Here is a 6,312-nt window from a genome sequence, read left to right on the forward strand (position 1 = left end):
GGACTTGGGCCCAGCTTTTGTGGACCCAAGTTCGCATTGGCGCTATATCTGAGCACACGGTTTCAGCTTGCTAGCCAAGTACTCGAGCATGGCTATTAGGAACCCGGGCACCGGTGCCTCGTCGATAGGCTTAGGGCCAATTTTTTTGCACCGGAGCTCGGCCTTGGTTGACTCGGGTCACAGGTACAAACGTTAGTGATTTGGGCACAAGAGCCGGGTAACCGGACATGGTTGCCTACATGGCTGCCTAGGAGTGGGGCACTGGCACTGCAGTCCCGGGCGCAATGCTGAGAGACTTGCGCCCACCTCTGTGGACCTGAGCTTGAGCGTGCAGATCGAAATATCCCGACTCTCTCGTGGTCATTTTGGGGATTGATCTATGGAAACAATTGCGGAAGATCGCAGTGCATTAGGCGATGTGAGCAAATTTCTGGTTTTCTTGTTCGGTGATGTTGAGGTTATTGACCGAAAGTTGCAAGCTGTTTCTTGTGTTTTCGGGTGTACAGATCTAAGCATTGTGTGATGCTGTGCACTTTCTCTTTCGTTAATGGGCTGAGATCATATGCTTGCATCGGGTTGTTCAGGATCGTTTGGTAGCAGTCGACGCATCGAAGCAGAGTTGTCGGGCGAGCGTGCCGCCCGAGCTCTCGAGGGACGTGTCGATGAGGATAGAGGTGTTGGAAAGCACATGGCCTCCAAGGAAAAATGCAGCTGCTGGTGCTGTTGTTTGCAGGAACTGGAGGGAGATCATGAAGAAAAATTGGGGAAACACCGGAGGTGCCTGGCAGGTCGACATTCCCGATTTCGTTGAAGCAGGTCTGTCATGGTGGTTCTCATCTCGGCTTCTTCGACTATATAATTCAATCTTCAAATTATTCATTTCTTGCCTATGAGCAAGCTATTAAACAAATCATGATTAACTCATAATCTTTGGCTAAAATGTGCAGCCTATTCGAAGGGACTGCCCTCTTCAGTGTCATATCAAACGAAATCGCAGCAACCAAACTATTATCTCTACCTCAGCTTAGATCAAGGTAAGAACAGAGCATCCTTTTGCTCTTTACTTAGGACATTGTTAGCTCGGACCATGGAATTAGCCGTTCAAGTTGGTCTAGGTTTTCTTTGAACTTTTAGCGGTTGGATGTCCGGTATCACACATAACGGGATATTCGAGGGTTCTCGTTGTTTTTCTCTTTAAGAGCAAATATCGAAGGCTCCGTGGATGTGTTAGAAATATTAAAATTGTTTTTGTCTTTAATACAAACTTGGTCTTCAAGATGATACAAACTTGGTATTCAAGAAAATTTCCTCAGGAGTAGTATAAATAGGTTGTCCCCTCCCTATTGTGTAAGAATGTGTGTGGAAAGCCATAGAAAGAGAGAGTTGAGAGTTGTAGAAAAAAGCTTGTAGAGCTAAGCTTGTATTCCTCTGTGTAAAGCCTGTGCAAAAGGCATTTTGAATATTATTCTCTCTCGTTTGTGTATTTGTGTGCTTCTCACCAAAATCATCAAAGTTTGTCTATATCCTTTTTATTACTTCCAACAATTGGTATCAGAGCTAGCAAGTGGCTATGGCATCTTCGATTCGGTCATTTAAATTTTCGTGGACTAAAACTACTTGTCCAGAAAAAGATGGTGACCGGCATGCCTTTGATTGACTGTCCAGATCGTCCATGTGAAGGATGTCTTGTTGGAAAACAACATTGAGAATCCTTTCCAGTTGGAAACGCTAGAAGAGCCAAGCAGCCTTTGGAGTTGGTACATATAGATATATGTGGCCCTATTGAGGTGGAATCAGTTGGACAAAAAAGGTACACGCTAATTTTTGTTGATGATTTTACCAGAAAAACATGGGTATATTTCTTAAGAGAAAAATCATAAGCTTTTGTCAAATTTAAAGAATTTAAAGTCTATGTTGAGAAACACAGTGGCTTTAATCTAAAGACGTTGAGATCGGATAGAGGTGGAGAATTTACTTCTAATGAATTTGACAAATACTGTAAAATTCATTGAGCAAAACGTCAGTTGACTGCTAGCTATACTCCTCAACAAAATGGTATAGCAGAAAGAAAGAATAGAATGATTTTTAAAATGGCAAGAAGTATGCTAAAGGCTAAAGATTTACCAAAGAAGTTTTGGGCAAAAGCCGTTGCTTGTGCTGTATTTGTACTAAACAAGTGTCCAACAAGGAGTGTTCTTGGAAGAACCCCAGAAGAGACTTGGAGCGGCAACAAGCCAGATGTTTCGTTCCTACGAGTATTTGGGTGTGTGACATATCCCCATATACCAGATGAACGGAGGAAGAAGTTGGATGACAAAAGCGAGAAGTGCATCTTCATTGGCTATAGTGACACAATTAAAGGTTATAAGCTGTATAACCCGGTCACTAAAAAGGTAATCATCAGAATGAATGTCCAGTTTTTAGAAGATGAAGCTTGGGACTGGAACCAAAAAGGTGGCCAGAAAAACATTATCATCGAAGATGAACCATTGGAGGGAGATACAGAGAAACCTCCATCATCTTCGACCAGTGGTGCATCTTCTTCATCATCTTCGACTGGTGGTGCATTTTCTTCCCCAGCAGCAGTTTTAGAACCACCTTTACGTCGTTCAGAGCGATTACGAGAGACTCCAGCAAAATTTAGGGATTATGTGGTCACAAGGGACGATGACAGTGATAGTGATGAAATCACTGATGAAACTATGGTAAACTTTTGTTTATTTGCTGAATGTGACCCTATATCCTATGATGAAGCCGCTGTAGATGAAAAGTGGATCTAAGTAATGGATAAAGAAATCCACTTTATTGAAAAGAATGACACATAGGTGCTAACTTCTTTACCATAGGGTAAGAAGTCCATTGGTGTCAAGTGGGTGTACAAGACAAAGTACAAACCCGACGGTCAGGTGGACCGTTACAAAGCCAGACTAGTCATGAAAGGCTATAAGCAAAATTCAAGGATTGATTATTTTGAAATATTTGCACCAGTAGCTTGAATGGATACCATTCGGATGATCTTAGCACTCATAGCTCAGAACCATTGGAAGATTCATCAAATGGATGTGAAATCAGTATTTCTAAATGGGTTCCTTGAAGAAGAAGTCTACGTGGAGCAACCACAAGGTTATGAGAAGAAAGGGCGTGAAAATCAAGTTTACAAATTGAAGAAGGCATTGTATGGGCTAAAACATGCACCTCGTGTTTGGTACACGCGGATCGACACATACCTATTAGAGCATGATTTCAAAAGTGCCCATATGAGCATACACTGTATATCAAGTCAAATACTAACGATGACATAATAATTGTTGTCTTTATGTTGATGACTTGATATTTACAGGAAGCTGTGAAAAGATGTTTACTGAATTCAGGGAGGCTATGACTAGCAAATTCGAAATGACAGATTTGCGATTGATGTCATATTTTCTAGGCCTTGAAGTGAAGCAGACAAATGATGGCATATTTGTTTCACAGCAAAAATATGCTCATGATATTTTGAAGTGACTCAATATGGAATCGCTCAAATCAATTCAGACCCCCATAGCAGAACGGTTGGAGCTGAAGAAAAAAGGAACCGGTAAACTAGTAAATCCCACTTATCTTAAAAGTATTGTTGGCAGTTTAAGATATTTGACTTCTACTAGGCCAGATATTACTTATGGCGTGGGAATTATTAGTAGGTTCATGGAAAAACCATAACAATCACATTTGCAGTCAGCAAAACGAATTCTACAGTATGTCAGTGGAACTCGTGATCATGGAATTTTATATCCTTACACTGACAATTTCAATTTAGTGGGATATACAGATAGTGATTGAGCAGGAGATACTGAACGCGGAAGAGTACTTCTAGATATGCGTTTTTTCTCGGATCATGAGTAATTTCGTGATCCTCGAAAAAACAACAAGTTATTGCGCTCTCAACAACTGAAGCAGAATACATGGCAGTAGCTTCAGCAGCGTGTCAAGGGATATGGCTTCGTAGGATGCTTTGTGAACTGATGCATGAACAGAAATGTCCTACAAAATTGATGTGTGATAACAAGTCGGCGATTGCATTAGCCAAGAATCCTGTTTTTCATGACAGGAGCAAACACATAGATATCAAGTATCATCATATCCGTGAGCTGGTCAAAGATGGATAGATTGAACTTGATTTCTGTAGATCTAAGGATCAAATTGCAGATATTTTAACAAAACCATTGAAGGCGGATCTGTTCGAGAAATTGAAGACGATGCTTGGTGTTGTTGATTTCCAAAATCAATTTTAAGGGAGGCTGTTAGAAATATTAAAATTGTTTTTGTCTTTAATACAAACTTGGTCTTCAAGATGATACAAACTTGGTATTCAAGAAAATTTCCTTAGGAGTAGTATAAATAGGTTGTCCCCTCCCTATTTGTGTAAGAATGTGTGTGGAAAGCCATAGAAAAAGAGAGTTGAGAGTTGTGAAAAAAAGCTTGTAGAGCTAAGCTTGTATTCCTCTGTGTAAAGCCTATGTAAAAGGCATTTTAAATATTATTCTCTCTCGTTTGTGTATTTGTGTGCTTCTCACCAAAATAATCAAAGTTTGTGTATATCCTCTTTTTTTTTTTTGCTTCCAACAGGATGCACCATCTTTGCAGCTTTATATGAAGATGGTGAATTACTTCTGGTGCTCGGAAGATCCAGAGCCGTACCTGCACAGAGTACATCATCTCTTTAAGTCCAGATGACGCGTCCTAACGGAGTAGCGCGTACATTGGAAAATTAAGGTGCTAGCCGAAAGTTGTGCTCATGCCGAATGGTCGACGTGCTAAGTTCACAGCCTTTGGTGCACAGCCTCCAGATGCTGGCCCCAAAGTCATGAAAAGCCTGTCCACCGGGCTAGTGAACCTTCAGCAAGTCTCCCCGAAATTTCCCGCTGGGAACTAACCTTCAGTGCACATATCCTACGAGTAGAGTGGCTTGCGACCGAGGTAGGAAACAAATCAGTTCAAGAAAGATTAAGTCTAGAGTCTCGACTAACTGTTTGTTTCTGCATTTTGTTTGTTCTGGGTGTGGAAAGCAGGGGACCGAGAAGAATGCAATGTGTCATGGATGCCAATTGCCACACCTGCCTCTTCGATCGGGCCAGGAGGAGTTTCCCCGACGCAGATTGAATTTCTGCCAAGCATTCTCGACACATTTCCCTCGTTCTCAAGTTTCCGATCAAAATCGACGGCGCGCGGAGAATCTTCAGTCCGGGAGACCATTATCTGCCTTGAATGATGGCATGTCGGTATCGAGGGAGAGAGTTTCCGTGGTTGGACGGGCAACTCCGGTGCTGGTTCCTTCGTTTCCCTGGACGGCTAATCGATGCTTCAGAGAGCAACTTCGAGCTGGCGGCTTCTCCGGAACAAGGCGTCACCGGTCCAGCGCACGAGATCCCTATCCTCCAGTTTGGAAAAGTGTGGGCAAGGATGCATTCGCGATGGATTATCTGTTGGATATTTCAACAGTTTTGAAATATCTATTACAATTTATGACGGCCACAAAGCCATTATTTTGTAACGGTTTTGCAACGGCGGCCATATAATAGCTTTGTAACGTTTGATTTAATATTTTTTAAACCCTCCATTATTTGACGACGGTTTTCAACGGCTCTCTTTCTTGTACCTATAAATTGTTATTTTGAGCATAATTGGAAAATGATAGATAGATATATATACATATCAAAACAAGAATATTCTTTGTTCTTTCTTTTATCTATCTTTCCTTTTTTTATTTAGTTATACATATAACGTTATTCATATTTCCTTCTAATATTCAGTGCGGAGTATAGAAGAAGGTCTGTTATATTTTGGGAGGATAGCTGCTAGAGCCTTACGTACCGAGTTTCGTACTTCAAGGAGCGAAATTATCCTTAGGGGACGGTGCTTGCAACATTTTGATATTTTTTTTTTCATGTTTTTTCAATAGATTTTCAATTCTTCTTATTTTTTCCATGTTATCTAACAACAGTTCCAACTGCTCTCTGCAGCTTCGAATACTGTGATCGCTCGGGAGTAGTCGACTGCCAGGTACTGATCTCTCCATTGTTACGCAGGCTATTATGGGTTAATTCGACAAGAATGATAAGTGTATCTTTTCTGACTGCTATCAACTTCTGTTCGGCCATTTCAACATTGCAAAGCTAAGGGTGGCAAGAACACTCATCATTCAAAACGGTGTTTTATGCAGGGTGGCCGTCCAATCATAGCCGTGCGCTCGCACTTGTTAAAATAATGATAAAATAGTTTTCGGTTCTCGTGACGACAATGCCTCCGTGAAGCGTAAAGACGGAAGAAAAGAAG

The 6,312-nt window shown here is 41.3% G+C and overlaps 1 pseudogene; it reads left to right on the forward strand.

Annotated features, from left to right (window-relative positions):
• Nucleotides 1-379: 379 nt before the first annotated feature.
• Nucleotides 380-5,685, forward strand: LOC115680854 (tubby-like F-box protein 3; annotated as a pseudogene).
• The last annotated feature ends 627 nt before the right edge of the window (nucleotides 5,686-6,312 follow it).

The sequence above is a fragment of the Syzygium oleosum genome, unplaced genomic scaffold (assembly GCF_021117445.2).
Source record: "Syzygium oleosum isolate NSW1041296 unplaced genomic scaffold, Sole_v2.1 Sole_v2.01, whole genome shotgun sequence".
In the NCBI taxonomy this organism is placed as follows: Eukaryota; Viridiplantae; Streptophyta; class Magnoliopsida; order Myrtales; family Myrtaceae; genus Syzygium; species Syzygium oleosum.